General features: G+C 44.8%; 2 long non-coding RNA genes across 2 annotated transcripts; one reads left to right on the forward strand and one right to left on the reverse strand.

The window, feature by feature from the left end:
- Window positions 1-1,571: 1,571 nt before the first annotated feature.
- LOC119096184 (uncharacterized) lies at window positions 1,572-8,487 on the forward strand. Its single transcript, XR_005094025.1, has 3 exons — window positions 1,572-1,646; window positions 6,705-6,809; window positions 8,304-8,487. It is a non-coding gene; the product is annotated as an uncharacterized LOC119096184 (long non-coding RNA).
- Window positions 8,488-16,287: 7,800 nt separating this feature from the next.
- LOC119096181 (uncharacterized) lies at window positions 16,288-21,791 on the reverse strand. The gene is made up of 4 exons (XR_005094022.1): window positions 21,695-21,791; window positions 17,754-17,831; window positions 17,387-17,494; window positions 16,288-16,635 (listed from the first exon to the last, which is right to left on the reverse strand). It is a non-coding gene; the product is annotated as an uncharacterized LOC119096181 (long non-coding RNA).
- Window positions 21,792-22,237: the final 446 nt, after the last annotated feature.

Below are 22,237 nucleotides of genomic sequence, written 5' to 3' on the forward strand. Positions count from 1 at the left end.
GTTACGGGCTTTCTCTGAGGAAGTCCGAAGAGGGACGGAGTGGCCCAAGGGACAAAAGATCAAGGGCCCGGTTGGATGGCCTGTTGTTCTCCTGATTGGAGGTCACTCACGGGTTTGAAAGACAGGCCGTAGGTCAAATTAACACGCGCTTGGGCAGGGGTCAAATTGACCCTCCTTCCCGAAGGTCTTTACAAAATGGTTCCCGAACGGCGCGGCGTAGCCACGCCAAATTTTGTATAGTTATACATAATTGATGACAGATCGTTTGGCATAAAGCATTCAGATGTATCGTGAGGTTTCTGACCTAGGAAGGTCAAAGTTAGACCTTTTTGCTTCGAACAGGTATCTAGGTCCTGAGGACACTTTGGAGACCAACATGGAGTCTGACCTTGTTTGACTTTATCCGACCCGAAGACCATGACCTAACAACTTAAAACTTTGACCTAAATGAGTTCACATACAGATTAACACACCCAATAAATTTGGTATCTCTAGCTCCTTTAGTTCCTGAGATCAAAGCGGTTCAAATTGACTCCCCACCCGAGCGAAGGGCATCCAACTGGCCGCCCGGGCGCGTGTCAACACGCCCTAGGGGAGGGGTTAAAATTGACCCCCGAATATTTTTTAGAATGTTTTACGGATCGCGAAATGTACCTGTGCCAAACTTTGGATAACTGTAGACGATTAAATAGCGGGTTGTCTGGCATCAGAAATTTAGACATACCTTGTACGACCGCTGGCCTATGACAGATCACAGTTAGGCCATGGTTTTAGCGAAGGTAATTTCTAGGGATTGTTCAATCTGATACAACAGGAGTGTTAGATGAAGCCATACATCTCTGAGATAATATCTCAGGCAACATAACCATTGAATGAACAAAGTGCATTGGACTGAGGGCAGGTATGGAAGTCAGACCAAAGTCAAAACCACCTGTTTTATTACTCTAGCGCTTGCTGTATGGCTAGTTCCTGTTGCTTATTTCTAAATTGATAACACGAACTTCATTATGCACCTTCCAAGGATTTGTTTAACCATCAGAATAGGTCACTGATCTAGAATGACCCAGGTCAACATTTTTTTTTGGGGAACATACTGCCTAGCGCAACATTTGCCGCTTATCCAAATGCAACACACAAACGGTCTTATATGATTTTAGTCAACATGACCTTCAAAAGGTCAAACAAGGCCACTGATCTTTAATGAGCATGTGAATTTTTCTGTAAAACAATCTGTAATGCCACAAAGTGGATTTGTTATAAATACCAGCGGAGGGTGCATTTGAATCAGTTTCAGACCAAGAGCACTGGCAATTTTAGGGAGAAGTTGGCGCACTTTCACCGCGATACACGGCGCGACGCCAGCATAGCAGAAGGGATCCTGTTGTCACCATGCTCACTGAGGCATGTCTGTGTCTTTGCAGTCAAACATGATGGAGCGGTACCATGTCGGCGGGCGAAAGACCTGAAGCTATGCCGCGACTGATCCTCGGATCTCCTTCGGCAACTACAGCTGGAATTACAAGACAACAACCACCACGTTCGCAGAAGCAGCTTTAACCCCTCTGCCCTGATTCGCCCCCTTTTCATGGCGCGAAATGATAACAAGTTTGATACGACCCACCCCTCCGATTTCCAAGATAAAAAAGGTAGAGCATCGCGGAGAAAGCAGTTGATTGGCCTCACACGAGTTTCCCGCGCCTAGTTTGGATTGGTGTGTAACAACGTGCTAGGTCAATAAATTGACCCATTCAGCCCAGGTTCAGAGACCAGTGATAACATCAAGCCACACCGGAAACATGAAAACGACCCGGCACGGTGTTTCTTGTTTAATTTTGAACACACTGAGGCCTTTTATTAGTATTTTCAGCATATGTTTCATGATGCAGGGGCTCTCTGTTATTGCGACAGTGTCGGCCCGACATGTGCAAACCGGACGGCTTCGTCGGTCGCCGCCCCCTGCCCGGCCCGGCGGATCGCGGAGTTCTTAGGTGTTCCTAAAAAAGCCGTTCCTGGTTTGGAAACAAGGGGAAACCAGGGAAAGCTAAAGCATGCTGATTACGGTCAAAACTCACGCGCAAACTAACGTCCATTTACGCTCGCGAAAATATGGGCGGTGATTTACACTGCAACGCCAGGGGGGCGCTATCCCCCAACCAAAACCTTATGGGACTCGCATTGCCCCCCCCCCCCCCCCCCGCTGCTATCGGAAGGCAGGGTTAATATGGTTAATGGGCTTCCTGAATTTGTGAAAACTTCGAGCACAAAAATGCACAGTGCGCTGGTAAATGGACGCACCAAGAACTGTGGTCACTAAGCAAAGGGTGCCAACATCTGCACATTGAAATTTGAAGCCATGCTCCGGAATAATGCATTCGGTACGAGAGCTTGTCTGATAGAACCCTGAAAGTAAGTTTTTGGATGGCCACAAATTCAGTTTTTGACACCGCTCTGTGGTGCTCAATATTTGATCGGACATATTACAAGACCATATGTCTGTGATGGAATACAAACTTTGTTCTATTCATCATGTTTTGTTTGTTTGAACAATTCATTGTCGAGCGGTGCCAATGCTTTGTTTTATTTCACGTCATCACTGTCGTTGTCGTCATCATTGTCGACGACGTGCTCGTCCTCGGGCTCGTCTTCGTTATTGCCAACGCCATCGCCATCGCCATCGCCACCTCCATCGCCATTGCCATCGTTATCGCCATCGCTATCGCCATCGCCATCGGTATCGGCATCGGCATCGGCACCGGCATCATCATGGTCATGGTCATGGTCATCGTCATCGTCATCGCCATCGCCATCGTCATCGTTGTCCTCATAGTCATCGTCCCAGTCGTCGCCATTACAACCACGACCACCACAATCGTCAATTCCATCCCGTTCATATACTACAATGCACATGGGCCGTCCACCAAGGCATCCACCACATTGCCAAACACAGTAGGGCCTCACCACCACAGCAACCATCAGTATGACGACGACCAACCACTACCCCCACCATAATCATCTTCATCAGCATCATCATCACCTTCGGTATTAATTCTGAGACCCACCTCGCATGCGCCAGCCGAGTTTGCTGATGGTTGTAAAAGCGCGAATGCTTGAAACAGGACGTCCGAGCTATCCTTAAATAAAGGAAATGATCCATACTTGAAGAAATTGGGGCAAGCATCAGGTATGATGAAATAAGCTCACTCATAACTATTGGTGTACTTTAAATGGAAAGCTGCTTTAGAAAACACGATTTTCCTGTTGGGTAAATAACGCTCCTCAACGTGTCATTGCTTGATGACGTCATCACACCTCGCACAACATTAGTTGAGACCCAAATGGCAGCTATTACATCTCGCAATCGTACTTTAGATCTTCAGATATGAAGGATTCGATTAATTTTACTTTTTTGGTCTTGATCACGGCATGGCCGAAGGAATGATGGGATTTTACTGGCATTATCATGTCGTCATGGACCTTGAATAGTCTTCCCACCTATTCTGCATTCTTCAAGGCGTGTAGCTCTGCAACCAAGATGGCTTTGGTCTTGAGAAGAGTGGGGTTGTGAACTGCATCAAAATGGCTATTTTCACTCAAAACTTCATAAAATGTACATTTCCTTTGAGAAGAACAGGCTGAGCGTCAAATAGTATGCTTAAGAATACGGCACAGTAACCGACTGAGCTAGTAGACCAATCTTTGTATTTCCAAAAACAGACAGGGGAAAGAGATTTTATCTTTGAGGTCTTCCCGCGTGTTATACATCTGACGTACACGATTATTCACGTCCAATATCACGCCATTCACTATCACATTTTTCAACAGCAGAACTGCTGATCCCTGGTAACACTCTGATCCCTGATTTAACTGCCACTCTCTTCACGTCCTTGCGTTTGTCACAGGTTTAAACGTTAGCCACGGCACTCGGGGTTCCTTCACCTTCGACAGCACTAAGAGATTGGGACGACCCTCTCGGCGATTTTACACTCGACGTGCCGGCTTTGTCGCAGTGAAGGTATGCTTCGTAGAAACGGTTTGCGTTTAACGACTTCGTGGCTGGACTTGCCTAACCGGTCCTTGCATCAGTTTATGTACGTGAACATTTGCGCATTACTAATTTTGTTCCGTGGAGGACCTGGGGAGCGTCCATAATTTACGGCACTTTTTTGTAATTTACAACAATTTCCCTCCTTTTAGTTACGCACCGGCTGCGCCGGGTTAAAAAACTCTCACATTGGTTAACCTGTGTTAAGCGTAATATCCCAAACAGGTAGCATCCGTTTGGCCCCGAATAGAGTGGGAGATACGACAAAAAAAAAAAAAACAGGCATGCTGCTTGGCATGAAAGGAAGTTAGCGGCATCTGGTTTTCAGGGTTAAAACATGAAACAACTTAACCATTATTGGATGTACATATGGCGGTATCATCACGATGTCAAACCCTGTACTCTCTTTTGTTAAATTTTTGTTACGCTTCATCCCTCTATGCGTTGCGTGATCCCACCCCAAGAAACTATTGCTTTATAACTTCTACTGCGTACAAGATTACGCAACAGAAACAATGTTGCGTGGAACTCGTGCCGTGAGAGCTCTGTATTTCTGTCATCAGTCCTATTTGTGTAAGATACATTGTCCGTGTATCCCGTCACAAGCGAGAAGCCTGTTGCTAGCCTCATGAGGATAATGAAAGCTTCAGAACCAAGGTGAAGTACGTTTCTGACGGCTACATACGAAGCTGACGTCAAACACAGCCAAATGCTGAGGATCACGCAGGCTAACAATCCGACACTAACGTATTAGAGATGATCTGTTGACGTCTGCAGCCAACCAAACCAGATCCAACTGATCCTGCCGTTATTGATTTCTGACCCCTGCAGGCTAAAGGCGCCGCATCCAGTTCTAGACACATTACTAACTGCAAAATATCACATATCTCACGAGCGAAGAAATGAGCACATGCGTTTTCATAAATACGCGCCAGATTGTCCTCTAATAGTTTTATGTGACACCCAACCACCTATGACCGCGTTAGTGATTGTAAAAGGTGGCCGATACACGGTGTCCTCCATCGTTTTGTGACGCCTTTGCGGGCTGTCCATCACGGCTATGACTCACCATTCAGTTTCCAACGACCCATCACTGAGGAACCCGACATTTGCTGCTAAACATTGAACAGGAGAGAATTGTCACTATGCTCTCTAAATCTGTCGTCCTTTGTCTGGTTTTGGGCGCGCTGAGCAGCTCTGGGAAATCTACAGGTAAGCGGCTCTGTCTACATTTAAATTTAGGAGGTCGCTGCTCGCGCCCCAGGTGGAAGGCTTGCGTACTTTATCACCATTCGAGCATTTCACGGGTTTTCCACAACAAATCATATTCAATTCTGCTAAATGTTGCAGCATAGCTTCCTGATGCACATGGCTAATGCCTTCTGAACTGTTCTATTTCATCATAGAATATGCTTGGTGCGGTGATCTCTTCAGCATGCACCCGTGAGAGAACAGGATATGATGATAGGCCGGTACTTCCACAGTGTCTTAGTCCATAGTAGTCAACACACTATTCGCTGAAGACTTTTGCGCAACGTTTGAAATCTGTTTGCGACTTTCATCTTTTGTGATTGCTTTTACAAAACGATTTTCTAAGCTAATAGCTCTCATCTCGTTTGAGAAACATAAGATCACCTCATTCACCTTCAATGCTTTCAGCAAAGTGAAAGAATTCGGGCCTGGAAGCACAAAAAAGACCAGCGTGTGGCGTAACACACGATGGGCCGAGATATTCACTGAAGTCAGTTCTAGGTATCTTATGTCATTGCTAAACCAGGCTGTAAAGCCAGGGTTAGACACTGCTCTCGTATTACCTCAAAATGCGTCATCTCAGGCTAGTTGCATGGGATGAACGCCCTTGTGACAGACGTGAAGCGAAGAAAAATATTAAACCTCACTTGCTTGCATTTGGATAATAGGCTTTATATCCTGAATGCCTTGCTATAACCCAATAAAACACATCTGTCACTTGCGGCAAATGTGTCTTCCCGGATGCATGAGCTTTGACCGACTTGTGGCGATCAAATGCATAAACTGCTGCATCATTTTTCAGGGTTGTGGCTCACATGGTACAAAATGGATGCTCACTGCCCGGGTCATGCACCCTACTGAGGAGGAAAAACTTTCCTTTTCTTATTTCAGCCACGCAAGCCTGTGAGCTGCGAGGACAAATACAAATGCAAAACTCTACCCAGAAAGAAAAAATTATGCTTATAAAATGAAACGCATCGGGTGTGGTTAGCGCCAAACGCTTCTTTCCACATCTTTTTACTTCGATCGATCGAGTTACGACGGTATAGTGCATGCAAGTACACTGTGGAATCATTGCTTTCAGGCTGGCCCAAGTTGTGCAAAACGGATGCTGACTGCTCGCATTACTTTCCCTACTGCGGAGAGGGCAAATGTCCGCCGTAAGTAACCTACGTATATTGAACTTCTCGTTTTTGGCCCTTCGTTCTACGAGACGTGCATAGTTTTGGCAAAAACATTGCATGCACGGCATTCACCAGATGCTTCTCCTCTAACGGTTAACAATGCAGTGGGCCGAAGGAAAAACACACACAACACCGTGTGTTCGTCTGATGGCATCATGGACTGACCACATGTGACCACGTCATGATATTATCACTCTGTGGATTAACATGTTTGGTGCTGTTTTCAGCGGTTACAACATTCTGCATTTCTGGCGAACGCGGCGTTGCCGGATGTAACAGATGTAACTGTGTACGTCACGGCTGGGCTTGTACCTACATTAACTGCCCGTCATGTAAGTGAATGCATGACATTGTTATGGCCTAAGTTACATGCAGCTAGATAGCGTTTACAAGTGAATGGGCCAAAGTGAGAGTTTTGTGTCGTGCTATGTTATGGCACTCTTTTAAAGTTTGATTACATACACTTTTACCGGTACATTTTGGGTGTTGTACCGCTCGCATAAATAGCGTAAGACCCCGATACTTATGCAGTTTAACACGCGCTCGGGTGGAGGGGTCCAAGGTTTTTTTCGGAAGTTTTTTTCCAGAATCGTTTACGAACGCCGTGGCGTAGCCGCGCCGAATTTTGCACAGATGTAGATAACTGAATCACGGCTCGTTTGGTTTCACAAATTTAGTTGCATCTTGCAAGGTCACCGACCTATGGTAGGTCAAATCAGACCAGGGTTTCAGCGAAGTCAATTTCTAGGAAATCGCTCAATGTGATGAAACAGCGGAGTGTTAGACGAAGCCGTACACCTCTGATATGCTGCCTTAAGCAAAAAATATTGAGTGAGCAAATCGCCTTGGCCTAACTTCAAGTATGAAGGTCAGACCAAGGTCAAAACCAACCAGTTCTCTACTCTAAGGCCTGCTGTATTAGATAGCTTCTGGTGCATGCTTCGAATTTACTGATAGCAGGAACCACATTCTACATACTCCATGGACTTCTTAGAGGTCGGAATAGGTCCTTCACCTAAAATGAGCCATGACAACATCTTGTTTTTTGAAACATACTGCCTAGCGAAATCTTTGGCACTTATTGAAAAGCAAAACTCAGAGCAGTCTTGTATGATGTTGGTCACTACGACCTTGAAGAGATCAAGCAAGGTCCCTGACCTTACATGAGCACGTGACCTTTTGCTTTGGAACAATTATCTAGGTTCTGGTGGCACTTTTGAGAAGATCGTGGAATATCACCTTGTTTGACCTTATCTGACCCAAAGGTCATGACCTAGAACCTCAAAAACTTACCTAATTGAATTCACGTACAAATCAACACACGTTGTAAATTTGGTGTCTCTAGTTGTCCTAGTTGCCGAAATCTCGGCGGGGGTCAAATTGACCGCCCAAACGAGCGAAGGGTTTCCAACCGGCCACCCGGGCGCGTATTAACAATGTCTCGAGTCTACCACACACTCGTGAGAGCTTTATAAAAGAAAGAAATAAAATGCCAATTAGCTCCGCATCAAGCGCATATATTTGCGTGATTTTACGACCTTTCTACTCACTGGGTACCATATTTCTTCTTGTGTTTCGGGTCATGTACAGATGCGTTGTCTTAATGCAATGCTTGCGCTCCTGGCTATAGGATCGCAGTGCCAATGCTTCAGATGGACTGTGGCAGGTTTAATAGCACACGGAATTTTTGACTCAGTTTAGACCAAACAGACCAAGCAATCAAGCGTGCCTTTAGCGGACTCCCGCCGTAATACACGGCGCGACGTCAGCATGGCAGCAGTGGTGCTGTTGTCACCATGCTCACTATAGCATGCCTGTGTCTGCAGATAAGCATAAAGGAGCGGTACCGTGTCGGCTGGCAAGAGACCTGTCACTGTGCCGTTAAATATCTTCGGCACTGCTTCGGCAGCTTCAGCTGGAATTGCAAGAGAACAGCCACCACTTTCAGAGGCAGCTTTGGAGCTGGTAATGGGAGTTTCTGAACGTGTGAAAAATCCGCGCACAAAAAAATACAATATGCTTTGGGGGATCGCACGCACGAAGAACTGTGAGTCAAGACAAAGAGTACAGACACCTCTGATGAGCTCTGAAACATGATATGATGATCCAAAATGATGTATTCATCGCAACATCTGTCTGTGATGACCCTGAAAACGCCTCTTTTAACACCACAAATACAGTTTTTGACACCGCTTTCAGGAGTTCTGTATTTCTTTTCACACATAATGCGACCAGACCGAAACCAGACCAGAACTCTGCGCCCTGGCCAGACCTCTGCGATAGAACGCAAACTTTGCTGTATTTCTTATTGTTATTTTGTGTGGAAAATAAACCATCATGCGGTCACGATGCATCACTCACTTTCATGATGACAAGATGGCGTCATCGTCATCGTCGTCGTTATCGTCGTCGCCATCGTCATCACCATCGTCATCGTCATTGTCATCGTCATCGTCATCGTCATCGTCGTCTTGACCATCATCATTATCACGACCACTACCATTGGCATCACAACCACCACCATCGTCATCATCACCGCCATCGCAATCATAACCAAGCATCAGCACCCATAGGCCTCACCATTGCTGCTACCAACAGTGTTACTACCGCCACCACTACCACCACCATGATGATAAACATCATCATCATGATCACCTTCAGAAGCATATCTCGAGAACCATGTGCGAGCACGTGCAAGCAATCTTTGCTGATGGTGTAAAAGTTCGAAAGGTTAGATAAGGAAGCCACCATCTGTTTACTAAGACAGCAAGTCTGAGCGTCCAGTGATATTCTCCAACACGCGTTCGGGTTGGGGCCGATTTGAACACCCGAAAATATGTTTTTTTCAAGATTATTTCCAAACGGCGTGGGAGGGCAGAATCTAAATTCACAGACCTCAGGCAATGGAATAGCCGAAATTTTGCTTACAAAATTGGATATATATGGTGGGGTCACTGGCAGGTTAAATTTAGCGCATGGTTGTCAGCGTAGGTAATGTTTAGGGTATCGTTCAGCACGATATGACAACGTACGTTTAGATTAAGTCATACAACTTTGATTGTCTGTGACAACTTGGCTATTGAAATTAGGATTAGGATAAATTTTGTACCATAGCTTACCCACAGATTCACATCAAAGTCAAAAACTTACCACGTTATTGCTGGAAAACTTGCCTTGTAAGATAGTTTTTGACGATTTGTTTCGAGTTTCTCGACTACAACGATGCAAACGATATCTTAGTTTGCCTTCATGACGGTTAAGGGAGGTTCCTGACCTTACAGGATCTCAATCAAGCGTTTGCTTTGAGGAGCATGCTGCCAGGGGCAGGGCCGGTTGGCGCCGATTGTAATTTCGAACATCAAATTTATCCGAAAGGTAATTTGGGTCGTTTTCACGCGCTTATGTTAGATTTAGTCACAAACTCAGTATTAACACAATGACACTTTGCATACAAGGGGTAACTAATTTGGACGGGTTGTGTGTAGAGCAGAGGCGCTGTTCTGGGGCGGGGTTCTGTGGTGAGGTGCTTGCGCTGCACTGCTGCCGGGCTGCCGCTGTATGCCTGTGCTCCGCCGGCTGCCGTTGTCACGTTTCCTTACAAGAGTGAATTCATATTGAGGAGCCCATTTACCAGCATGCGAGTCAAATGATGCAAACCAAGACTCAGCACTTTGTGCACCCGACATCAACTCATCCTCATGTGTTCCATAAAGCTAGGATGAAGCGGGTGGCCGGGGTATTGGCGGAAAGGTAGGCCCGATCAGGTACCATGAACGGCTTCTCCCCGTACATGGTTGTGTGCCCATAAGCACGGCACTCCACCTGTATCGGTGAGCTGACGTTAATATTTAAACGGGGCAAACACGAAGCTATTAAATGCAACAACAATCAATTGCAATGATAGCACGCTCAAATCGGCAGGGATGCCACACAAGCGGTGAATTACATTAGCAGTGGCCGGTGAATAACAACCCTCGGAGCCCCTCTCGTCCTTATCTAATCCTCAGACTCCTTGCGTTCAGCGCCCCACCCGTAGCTCTGTGTGAACGGAGCCGACCACGCTCACTCAGACGACTGGGTTTGCTGGGTTGGGTACGGCCGGGTTGGGTACTGGCTAGCTCTGACCGCTCATCAAACCACATGTAAAACACGTACGCCTACGTCATCGCCGGAGCGTATGCAAGAATTAAAGACAAATGCCACTCCATGTAATGACTTCTGTCAATGGGTATTTCAAAACAACTCATTGAACAGATGGCGCGCACCATGATGTGCATTTCTAAACACGGACTGGGTTAAGCAATCTTATTTTGCATCTCGTTCCTGTGTCATATACTTGACCTGTCTGACAATGTATTTGACATGTATTTGACATGCATTATATGTATATATATATATATATATATATATATATATATATATATATATACGTATATGTCATGTATATGACCTGACTACCACATTTTTCAGCCTTAGAGCCACCAATCCATGTAGATGGATTAGCTGCCTGTTAATGATCTGGTCTAAGTAGTTAGGTGCAAACACCTATCTGCGATGACTCCGAACGTGATTTGTCCTGATGGTCGCAAGAACAAATTCTTGACATTGCTGTATGGCACTTAATGTTTTTTTTCGCACTGAGTACCACCGGAACTCTGCAATGGAATAAAAACTTTGATGCATGCATTATTTTTCAAATTTTATCGAAAATATACTGCCAAGCGGTTGCGATGTATCGCATTGTTTCAGGTCATCACCATCGCAATCGTCATCGTCATCTACACCAATATCGCCATCGCCATCTCCATCGTCACCACCATCGCCATTACCGTCTTATCATCGTCGCTATCGTCACCATCATCATCCTCACGACTACCACTACCGTCATCATAATCATTACTATGCATCACCACCATATGCCTCAACACTGCTGTAGTACTTAGTACATCCACCACGCCCGCCGTAGGTAAACACTATTACCATATTCGTCGTCATTATCATCACCACCATCACACGCTGAGAACCAAACGTGCATGCACAAGAGCCCTCCCTGACGGTGTAAAAGCGCGAACGCTTGAATCAGGACGCCGATCGGAGAAGATTGCAGCGTTAATTGATAAACAAGGACAGCGCTCATCAGATGCCTTTATATATAACGGTTACTGATGCAATGGGCCAAGGCAAAACACACATCCTGTGATAATCTGATCAGCACATGGGTTGACCACATCTACTGGCGTCATGGGATGATCACTATGCGACCTGATCACTGATTGTTCGGTGATGTTTCAGCGTCGACAATGCGCTCCAAATGCGGGCGAACAGGGCAGGGCTCGATGCAACAGCTACTAACGTGGTGATAGAGCGGCCTCTGGGGTTGTACAAAACTTGGCCGCGGATGGTAGTTGCACGCGCATATTTACTATTTTGGTACAACCTATACATATTGTATATATATATATATATATATATTATATACATACATATATGTATAGATATGCATGTATGCATATATATATATATATATATATATTATATATATATATATATATATATATATAGGGCCCTGGACTCTGTTACGTATACGAGCTTGCGCGATGTCCGAAATGCACCAATAAAGTGCATGATATTTCGTTTTAAGGGTTGTCATAAAAGGATACACAATCCCACTATTGCAAATTATCTCGTCAGTAATTGACAGGCAAACACTATATCTATTCATATATATATATATATATATATATATATATATATATATATATATATATATATATATATATATAGGGTTTGCCTGTCAATTACTAACGAGATAATTTTTATAGTGGGATTGTGCATCCTCTTATGACAACCCTTAAAACGGAATAATCACGCACTTTATCGGTGCATTTCGGGCATCGCGCAGCTCGTATACGTAACAGAGTCCCAGGACCCTGCTGTGGAAACAACAGCGAAATAAAGAGGAAATAGATAAAAAAAGAAAAAGAAGAAGAAGAAGAAGAAGAAGAAGAGAGAGAGAGAAGAGAGAGAGAGAGGGATATACATATATATAATGTATGTATGTATTATATATATATATATATATATATATATATATATATATATATACATTATATATATGTATGCATCTCTCTCTCTCTCTCTCTCTCTCTCTTCTCCCTCTCTCTTCTTCTTCTTCTTCTTCTTTTTCTTTTTTTATTTATTTCCTCTTTATTTCGCTGTTGTTTCCACTGCAGGGTCCTGGGACTCTGTTACGTATACGAGCCCTATATATATATATATATATATATATATATATATATATATATATATATGAATAGATATAGTGTTTGCCTGTCAATTACTGACGAGATAATTTGCATAGTGGGATTGTGTTTCCTTTTATGACAACCCTTAAAACGAAATAATCATGCACTTTATCGGTGCATTTCGGACATCGCGCAGCTCGTATACGTAACAGAGTCCCAGGGCCCTGCAGTGTAAACAACAGCGAAATAAAGAGGCGTCATTAAACAGTGCATAAAGCCCTTTTATGTATGGTGTCACGTGATGTTATAATGGTTCTGCTGCGGTTGAGATCACATTTTGCGTCATGTATTTAGTGACATGTATCGATTTACGCCCTTTTTATCTGCCATTTACGCTTCAAGTAAGTAATTCGCAGTGACAAAGCTTTAAGGAGGTTTGTCGCAGGTTTAATACCGTGCGAAACATTTGACCAAGCTTGAAACCGTGCAGACAAGCGCTTAGTACTCCAAGCAGTTTAACAGCCATTGGCAACCTCTTTAACCGTAATAGCATTGCACAACGCCAGTGCAGCAGCAGTGGTCGTGTCGACCACTGCTGTCACCAGGCTTATTACCGCGGATCTGTGTGTTTGTGATTTATTTTCGTGGAGCGGTACCACGTCGGCTGACGAGAGACTGCGATGGGATGCCGCGAATCATCCTCGGTACCGCTTCGGCAGCATTAGCTGGAATTGCAAAAGAACAATCGCCACTCTCGGAAGCAGTTTTAAAAGTTTTAAAGGGTTGCTGAATTTGTGGAAATTTGGAGCACAAAAATGCAATATGGCATGCGGAAACGTACGTACCAAGGACTGAACTTTGATACGCACTGAAATTTGATGTAATGATCTGAATTAAGACGTTCGGCTCGCGCTTGTCGGTAAAAAAACACGTTTTTTTAAGCCGACAATAGTGCGTTTTTGGACAGTTATCTTTTGGGTGATAGAAATAAAACATCGCTGTCTTTATGATCGCTTTTTGGTTGTATCTGAAAAATACAAAAAGCTAAACGAATATCACACATTGTTCCATTTCGGAAAATCATCGCCATCGTCATTCCCACCTTTATTATTATCGTTATCTTCACCGTCATCGTCATCGCTATCGCCATCATCATCGCCGTCGTCATCATCATTGTCATTGTCATTGTCATTGTCATTGTCATTGTCATTGTCATTGTCATTGTCATTGTCATTGTCATTGCCAGGGTCAGCGTCATCGTCACCATCACCACCACCGCCGCCAGCACCACCACCACTAACACCCTGTTGCAAGTCCCCACACCCGACGTTCTAGAACACAAGTGCAAAAAAGGAGTTAGTCTCGTATGTCATCTACAGCACATCCCATTTGGCAGTGTCTCTTAAGAATGAGCTTTCAGGTGGCATCAGACAGGGGCGCAGCTCAAGTATGCGATGGGGTGCTACCATGATTTGCAGCGATGGTGGGGGGCTGTTTATCTTTTACCAGCGAGTCACAGGCGTTAACAGGTAACTGGCGTACCAATGGGTAATCAAAGTTGGTTTGCCCTGGTGTTTTCAACGGTTGTTTCAGCTCCGTGTCGTGCATGTTCACTCGGCTATCCTGTAGTCTCGCGGCTTGGCTAAGGCTGTTAACTCTGCATGTCCCTGCCTGCGGTAGCGTTTGTAGGATGGAAAAGCAAAATAGTGTTCCTGATCACTAGATTCAGAACCGTACTCACTGGTGTCATTACGAAAAACTGTGCTCGAACCTTACGACGGGGCCCTAAAGACTAAAGCACTAAAGCCTCTTCTGGAATGAGGAATGTGTTCTGCCATTTTTTGCTGCGGGGGACAATTAATTTCCGTCTATAAATCATGTTGTGGGAAAGCAAAGTCCCATAGGTTTTCCACCCTGTAAATTGTGTCGCATGCCATGCAGATTTTGCGTAATGCTTTTCACACATATACAATTGGTTTCATATTGTCTGGTGAGGGGCGGGAGGTTATGGGGCTTTAGGGCCCCACCGTCAGGTTCAAGCGCAGTTTTTCATCATGGCACCTGTGAGCATGGTTCTAAATCTAGTGATCAGGAACGCCATTTTGGTTTTACATCTCATAAACGTTACCGTAGGCAGGGACATGTAGAGTCAAACAGCCGTAGTCAAGCCGCAAGACTACAGGATAGCCGGGTGAACATGCGCGACACGGAGCTGAAACAACCCTCAAAGGCACCAGGGCAAACCAACTCTGATGACTCACTGATACGCCAGGTACTATACCTGTTAACGTCTGTGACTCGCTGGTAAAAGATAAACAGCCCCCACCATCGCTGCAAATCCTGGTGGCACCTCCATCGCAAACTTTAGCTGCGCCCCTGTCTGATGCTATATGAAAGCTCATTCTTAAAAGTCACTGCCAAATGGGATGGGCTGTAGATGGCATGCGAGACTAACTCCTTTTTTACACTTGTGTTCTAGAACGTCGGGTGTGGGGACTTGCAACAACGTGTTGGTGGTGGTGGTGGTGGCCGCGGTGGTGGTGATGGTGACGATGACTATGACTCTGACAATGGCAATGACAATGACAATGACAATGACAATGATGATGACGACGATGATGATGACGATGGCGATGACCATGACGATGAAGATGACGATAATGATAAAGCTGACAACGACGATGGCGATGATTTTCCGAAATGAAACAATGTGTGATCGTCGTTTGGCTTTGTATTTTTCAGATACATTCAAAAAGCGATTATAAATACAGCAATGTTTTATTTCTATCGCTCGAGAGATAACTGCCCAAAAACGCACTATCGGCTTTAAAAAAGCATGGCTTTCACAGACAGGTGCTAGAGCCGAACGTCTTAATTCAGATCATTACATCAAATTTCAGTGCGCATCAAAAGTCGCTCTGCCCTGCTCAGTCCTTGGTACGTACGTTTCCGCATGCCATATTGCATTTTTGTGCTCCAAATTTCCACAAATTCAGCAACCCTTTAAAACTGTTAAAGCTGCTTTCTTGTTGATTGATAAGCCCTGCAATCTTCTTCGATCGGCGTCCTGATTCAAGCGTTCGCGCTCCTACATCGTCAGCGAAGGCTCTTGTGCATGCACGTGTGGTTCTAAGCGTGTGATGGTGGAGGTGATGATAATGGCGACGAATATGGTCATAGTGTTTACCTATAGCGGTCGTGGTTGTACTGATCGCTACAGCAGTGGTGAGACCATGTCGTTCATGCATAGTATTGCTTATGATGGCGATGATGGCGATGATAGTGGTAGTTGTGATGATGATGATGGTTACGATAACGACGATGATACGATGGTGATAGCGATGGCGATGACGATGGAGATGGCGATGACGATAGCAGGATAGATAACGATGACGATGGCGGTGGTGATGACCTGAAATTAAATAATACATCGCAACTTCTTGCCAGTATATTTTCGATGAAACATGAAAAATAATGCATGCAGCAAAGTTTGTATTCCATTGCAGAGATCCGTTGGTGTTCTGTGCGAAAAAAAACAGTGAATACCATACAGCAATATAAAAAACTGTACTTGTGACCATCAAATCAAACCATGTTCAGAGTCCTCGCAGATGTTTGCACCTAACCGCTTAGACCAGATCGTTAACACAACTTTTGGAGTGTATCAAAAGTATTAGTGCTTTTTATCCTGTTCAATGGCCCTTGGTGCACGCGTTCCCCAGGGTATATTGCATTTTTGTGCTCATAGCCCTCGAAAATAAGAGAGCGCATGAACGATTTTAAAGTTGCTTCCGAAAGCTTTGGCTGTTGTCTTGCAATTCCAGTTGTAGTTGCCGAAGCGGTAATGAGGATCAATGGCGGCATCCCGACAGGTCCCTTGCCAGCCGACACGGTACTGCTCCATCATGGTTGACTGCAAACACAGATGTGCTGTAGTGAGCATGGAGGCAAGAGGACCATTGCTAATATACTGGCTTTATGCCGGGTTATGACGGCGAAAAGAGTCAACCAACTAAAATGATCAGTGTTCTTAGTTTTGGCCTGGGTCACATATTTTGTGTGCTGATATGTTTATGACAATTCCACATGATGACACTGTCATTACGGATATTTTACTTGAAACGCGAACTTCTCATAATGTACCAATGATTATAATGGCGATAATGATATTGACAATGCATTATGCCGCATGTAGCCAAATGCATTACAAAAAAATGTCGTTCCACGCTACCAGTAAAATGCAAAGACTAGAAATACCGATGTTCAGAAATTCTACGCGCACGTCCTAATGATACTTCTTTTATTCTTCTATTACGTTGCAACGTTTGTGCAAACGGTGAAGCATTCATAAACTGTGAGAAGTGTCACCTGTTACACGTGTGACATGTATGGCACCCTAAATGCACCGTCAACATGCGTATGATCAAGTTTTAAAAAGGTGTCATGAATGTGTGCCAAATGTTCGGTATTCCCACCGGTACGCAGTGGTACATATGTGTATAGAGAGAGAGAGAGAGAGAGAGAGGGAGAGAGAGACAGAGAGAGAGAGAGAGAGAGAGAGAGAGAGAGAGAGAGAGAGAGAGAGAGAGATATATATATATATATATATATATATATATATATATATACAAACGTACAAATCCTTAACAAATGAACGATCTTACAATTTTTCGCGCAGCCAATTTCCGTACAGCTCCAGTGATGGCCCTCGCAGTGGCATGCGTTACACGCAGCCACACCCTTTTCGTCCGATCTGCAGAATTTTGTCACCGCTGAAACATCACAGATCAACTTTTACAACCATATAATACAGCATAGCAATAAGGTAATCAGGTGAGCACAGCGCATGTCGTGTCTCTTTGGTCTATTGCATCGGTAACTGGTAGAGGAAACGTGTGCATTAGCAATGGTTGACGCATTGCAAAGACGGCATCTGGTGAACGCCGTCCTTGTGATGTCTTTGGCGAAACACGCACACCTCGCAGAACAAACGGCAAAGAACGACAAAGTTAGCGTAAACAGGCTACTCACGGCGACATTTGCCCTCCCCGCAGTAGGGAGCATATCGCGAGCAGTGAGCATCCGTTCTGCACCACTTGGATTTCCAGCCTGAAAAATCATATTCCACAGTGTAATGTCATGCGCTAGATCGCCGTGACTCGGCCCATCAAAGTCAAAGGATGAGGAAAGGGGCCTTCGCCGCAACACACGCCCAATGCATTTTGTTCTGTTACCGGAAGTTTTCCTTCTAATAGGGTTTTGCGTTTTAATTTTAGCTAGCAGAGCACACTCCCCCACGGCCAGTTAAAGGGGATGTTCCGCATTTGTGTGGCGTTTTGAACTGAAATAGCCATCTTGAGGGCCTTTTGATGAAGTTTACGGTCACGTCCCTTTTAAGACCCAAAACCCTCTGGTTCCTGAGTTACACGCCCGCAAAAGTGCGAAAAGGTTTATTTGGAGCCTATTTCAAAGTTGCCCCGGGATTAGTGACGTCATAGAAACGTCATGCGATCGCATTCATACTGTAGGCTGTTCTCTACTTATGGTCAAAAGAGCATGGCCGCTGCTACATTCGGAAAAGGGATGATGCGGCACGTATGATACAATGCGCGGAAGGTGATTGGCTGTTAGCAAGATTTCGCTGCTGAATGCTTGTCGCGAACGTAAGCTTGGGCACTTGCAGGTTGTACGGCACTCGTCGTGAACGGGTCAGTTCTCCTTATTTCTAGGCCACAGGTCAACATTATAAAAAAGAACACCACTGCCTGCAAAAAAGTACAGCACTTAAATGACGGGCACTCCTTCAAAAGTGATAAAAACAGAAGAAGCGACGGCAAATCTGTCTTGTTCCCTTGCTGGCGCTTTTTTTTCTCTTCTTCTGCCGTATTTCTTACAGACAGACCGGTCGGCGCGTTGTCTACAGGAGGATTGAACCTTGCACGGGTTTATGGGTTAGCCAGGCATTATGAAATTAGGGAAACTTACAGTAATTTTAGGTATATATTTCACTAGACATTTCACACGTATTGTACAACTCTAATTTTGAACAAAAATTTGTGTTCTACAGGTACGTCTTGAGCCGCATTGCCATAAACACCAATTGGGACTTTGTTTTGAATGGATATGACGGTGAAATGCGGTGTCATGACTGAAAATATGTGCAAAAATTGCAAGAAAACCTGCAATTTGATAGTCCCGCGAGCTGTGTAAGCGTGATATCACACTTTTTTCTTTTTTGCAATTGTATCCGAACCCTTTGAATGGATGGATTTCTGGGACCAGACCTAACGCTAAGCAGTGTTTGTTGTGTGAGCCCTGACCCCTACCACCCGATCGCGCAATTCCATGTCAACGGCAGAATTTGGTGGCGAAAGCTCAACGTGCCGCAATGCTTGGCACGGTCCGTCATGCACTCTGACGTCAACTGGCCTTCAGCGCGACCGCTGCCACCGGCCGCAGGCCATACCTGTCATGGGCAAATAGCGAACGCCCTTAAGCGACCCGAAACCACCCCGCCACGGGTGGGTGGATTGGAAAGGAGGCGCTCTAACCAACTGAGCCGCCGGGACGGACATATTTGATTTTTTTATGGACTTCTTTGACAAAAGAGCGTGAATCGGGGGCTTGAAATGTGTATGATAACTGGTGGCGTGTGCCAGTGGCTTGTATTGATATTGATGTGATGTGAAGTATGCGTGCGAGGTTTGTACTTCTGAGAGAGAGCATTGTTTTGGTATTCTTCAGGGCTACTGACTCCAAATAAAATGTGATATGTTGTTACCTGCCTCTACCTTCATGTTTGTGTTTGAACATAACAAAGGATAGCCCGCAAACTAAGAGAAACACTAGCACCTATGTTACAGGGGTGTACAAAGGCAAGCTGGTACTTCACTATGATCTTGCCAACATTTTGAACCCATTGAGGTATTACAGCATGCGATTAATCCATTGCATATGATTATATTAGCAATTCATTTTGGCAGTAGGGGTTGGTGCGTGCAGCTCAGTAATGGACATGCTTAATGTAGGCTCACATTATATGGCTTTGCAAAATTGTCTTTCCCTAAAGAATTCCGAAAATGTAGAGCTGTATTACCACTGCTGCGCACTGTACTGTCGTGGCAAATTTCGTATGCAGGCGAACATTGCTCGTGATTCATCAATGACGTAGGCACTGCAACTTGCGTGAGATGCTGGGTGCTGAGAAAGGTGGAAAAGTATTGCTGTTGGTGTCTTGGATAGCACTTAATATAATTCGTATCGTGAGCCTTGTGTGCGCTGGCAGCTTCATCATTTCTTTGCATTTTGCCCATCCAACCATAGCTACATGGATTTGTCGTGTCTCCGGCCTTGTGCAAGGTTAGCATGTTTGCAGCGTCACCTCACCACATGTAAAATTTTCCTGTTATTGCTTAACAAGCAGCCTGATGGCTGCAGCATGTTGCATGACTGTGGAAGTGGAAAATGTGTTTGCATCTTTCTCACCTGCGTTTTGTGGATTCTCGAAACAGGGTGAGCAAGTGATGCCACGCATTGTTTGTCTGCTTTGCTGAAAGCGATTTCTATATTGCATCATGTGTTTTTGGTCAGTCATATGTCAGATGGGAAGCCGATACAACAGTTCCCGCTTAACCCATCTTTTCGTGATGGAATTTGTTATGAAAGCAGCATGGATTGCAGTAGAAAAACCATATGGTTGTTCATTATGTCATGCCGCAGTACGGCACTGAGGGGGCGCCAAAATGAAGCTGTTGGCCCATGACATTACACAATGTACCACATTGATTGACTATTCTTTGTCAAGCCTATGACACAGCAGCTTATAATTTATGAATAACTGGTAACAACTGATTTAACAATGTCGAAGGACTATCAACAGCAAGAATGTCGTTGCACCACAATGGTTATATCAGGTTTAACTATTAATTGCATAAATAATTCTGGGCAAAAAGAAGCGTTCTTGGTAGCTTATTAATGTAAACTACCAAGTAGTAAATTATGTTTGACTCAATATGTTTAAATGTGGAGCAGTCAAATAAAAATCATCTATTTACTTCTCTTATACCACAAGCCTCGCTTCCACTACAACTGGGTTGAAATGATCACTATGCATTTACGGCAAGGAGTGATCACTGAATATTTTCTGTGAGCAGTGTCATTGAACTAAAATAACCCAACCTGAAAGAGGGTCCCGCTCCAGCGGGCCTCTCGGCCCCCTCGTGGCTGGCGCAGACAACCTGTCTCGGACAGGCGGAGCGTCGCGAGGATTCATGATAAATTAAGAACGAGGATAAGAGCACCGGATGGGGTAGGTCGGAGCACAGACGGTCCAATCAAGTGAGCTACCGGAACGGCTGAATTCTGGCAGATTGAGGGTGAACAAGAAATATAGCCCGTGTTGTCTCGGACAAAGTGGAAGCCGTAGCAAGCAAATAAGCCGATTTAAGTTTTTTGTTAGCTGAAAACCGAAAAATTATCAGTTTTAAACATCGTGAAAGTACATTGAACAAACGGCATAGTAACACTGTGGTCAAAGCATACGACGCTATACTGTTTGTTTCGTCACCACTGTAGCTTGAAGCTGTGATCTAAAACACTGCGGTAGTGCTTAGCCTAATGTCGCGCCCTGTCCTCTCACGGGTGCATGCTGAAGAGAATAACATCTCAGACATATTCTAGGACGAAAAGCGGGTAGCTCACAGATAATGAGTCAGGTGGGTCAGGAGGATACATTGTAATATCTTAGCAGAACTGAGCACTGATGTTTCGGCCGAGAAATCAGTATAATGTCCGAATGACCATTAAGTGCGTAAACGCCTTCACCTGGAGCGTGAACAGCGACCTCATGCCTGCCTGGCAAGAGAGCAGCTGGTGTACACGTCAAATGCGCCGCGTGGTCAAAATTCATGGCACATATAAAAAATGATATGTTGATTCCAAAGCGCGTAAGTTACATTCACGGAGCTGCTTACCTTGAACTGTCTTTGGGCTGCTCAAGATGCCTAAAACGAGGCAAATGGCGACAGACTTAGCGAGCATGGCAGCCATTTTCACTCGCTCAGTGTTAAGCGGTAAATGTCGGGCCCGTCAACGATGGTTGTTGGAAACCGAATGCGTCATGCGGTGATGGACAGTTTGCAGAGGCGTCACAAAGTGATGGAGAACACCACGTATCGGCCACCTTTTACGATCACTAACGACATCATAGGACGGACTATCAACACTGGGACTAATGCGAACTTATGAAAAAGAAATGTGCGGAGTAGATGCATAACAGGTGCATGATTTTGATCCGCACATGTCACGTTATAACTTGCATGCGCATGTAGATTACTTGGGCTGAAAAAGTGCTTTTTAGGACAACAAATGGATATAATTATCATTCTAGAAACGCACATAGATAATCCAGCAGGCGGCCCTGTCCCCCGATGGCGCCCGTTTTTCCGGCCTGACGTTAGTCTCGGGGGAAGTTACCATGCACCAAACTCGACCACGGCTTTGATTCCGGCGTAATC

This window comes from Pollicipes pollicipes, unplaced genomic scaffold (genome assembly GCF_011947565.3).
Source record: "Pollicipes pollicipes isolate AB1234 unplaced genomic scaffold, Ppol_2.1 Scaffold_427;HRSCAF=479_pilon_pilon_pilon, whole genome shotgun sequence".
NCBI lineage: Eukaryota > Metazoa > Arthropoda > Thecostraca > Pollicipedomorpha > Pollicipedidae > Pollicipes > Pollicipes pollicipes.